The sequence below is a fragment of the Dermochelys coriacea genome, chromosome 4, assembly GCF_009764565.3.
Source record: "Dermochelys coriacea isolate rDerCor1 chromosome 4, rDerCor1.pri.v4, whole genome shotgun sequence".
Lineage (NCBI taxonomy): Eukaryota > Metazoa > Chordata > Testudines > Dermochelyidae > Dermochelys > Dermochelys coriacea.
The window spans coordinates 124088156-124089844 of NC_050071.1; the positions used below are offsets into that span (position 1 = coordinate 124088156).

Consider the following 1689-nt stretch of genomic DNA (forward strand, 5'->3'; position numbering starts at 1 on the left):
CATCCTCCCAGCCACCAGAAAGGGGAGAAGGGCCGTGGACGAACAGCTTTCTGCTTCGCAAGGGCTGGCTTTTTGGGAGGTCAAGCTGGAAGAGGGATGGAGGCCATTGGAGGAGCTCAGCTGCCTGACTGACAATGGCTTCTAAAAGAAAGGACTGTGGCTCCCTGGCTGCTGGAGAATGCGGGTATCGATCCTGCTGCCTCTCGCATGCGAAGTGAGTTCTCTGCCACTTGAGCTAATTCCCCTGTCTTGCCCACAAGCCACTTGATCCACTCATGTCATACCGGAGTCCTCACCGTCCCTGCGCTAGGCAGTGGCTCCTTCCAAAAGAGTCAGGCAAGTACCTGTTTCCTGTGGGCCAGCTAGCTCAGCTGGTTAGAGCGTGGTGCTAATAACACCAAGGTCAAGGGTTCAAGCCCCATGCTGACCACTCTGTGTGCTGGAGGGAGAGGGGAGCTTTTGCTCTTTTTGATGACTGCTAGGGGTCAGAGAAGCCAAAAGGAAATGGGCTGAGGGGCTTGCAGGGAGCAGACAAGAGCCCTGGTGGGGGAAGGGGCTGGCCAGCCAGCGCAGAGGCTGGCAGGACGAGGCTCTGTCCACCTCCTTTCCTCCCCTCTCTGGGCTCCTTGCTTGACCAGCTGGCTGAAAGAGACGGGCCTGGGGAGGGGAGGAGAAGGTTGAACCTGGTCAGCTGCCTTCCCAGCTCATAGCAGACAAGGATTGAGCTGGTGGCCCAGGAAGCAAAATCGCAGGGCTACTGACTTGTCCCCAGTGGGTTGACCTGATGGCCCAAATTCTTGCCGGCCGCCATCTCCACCCAAATGTACCCAAGAGTGATCATGCTCTCCAGCCCAAGCCACAGAGGAAGGCTTAAATACTCGGCATCCCAAGGTAGGGGAGAGGCTTCAGAGTCAGCTTGCGCAGGGGGAGCTTGGGAGTTCCCTGGACCCCAGCCTCCCACTGCCCACAGGCAGCCCCCAATCCCACACTGGAGTCCAGACAGGAAGGAGCAGGACGAGCACTCTGCCCAAGGGCACCACCACTCTAAGTCAGCTTGACTTGCGTTCTCTTCTACCCCTTTTCTCCCAAATTCTGCTGGCCTCAGTAGCCATCCCTGGGACACAGGGAGGACGCGGGCACGGGACTCTACCTAGTGGAAGCCAAATGCACGTACCAAAAGTTTATCACAGGCTATTGAGGCACTGTAGAAACCGCATTCAGATGCATTGGCGTAGCTAAACTTTACTTCCATAGCCGTACTTGTGCAGAAAGCCAACAAATAAAAAGATAAAGCATGTATTGAATAAACTAGTCTGTTTATCTAATTTGGAACATTTATGTTAAAATACCTCACATATCAGTATGAACTGTATACTTGTAGTCTACAATAAAATTGGAGTCTCTTAGCTCTCCAAAGTGAGCACAAATTAGACAAATCAGTAATGATTGATTAAATATCCAAAAGCAGTACAGAGTAGCAGCCGTGTTAGTCTGTATTCACAAAAAGAAAAGGAGTACTTGTGGCACCTTAGAGACTAAAAAATTTATTAGAGCATAAGCTTTCGTGAGCTACAGCTCACTTCATCGGCAGCATGTAGTACTATTCAGGCTGGGCTTCCTGCCAATGTCTTTGGTACCTTCTGGCTGTCTGCCAACTGCAGCTCTCCCTCTAGGAGCATCTCTTCCAGG

General features: G+C 52.3%; 1 non-coding gene across 1 annotated transcript; it reads left to right on the forward strand.

The window, feature by feature from the left end:
* Positions 1-356: 356 nt before the first annotated feature.
* TRNAI-AAU lies at positions 357-430 on the forward strand. Its single transcript has one exon. It is a non-coding gene; the product is annotated as a tRNA-Ile (tRNA).
* Positions 431-1689: the final 1259 nt, after the last annotated feature.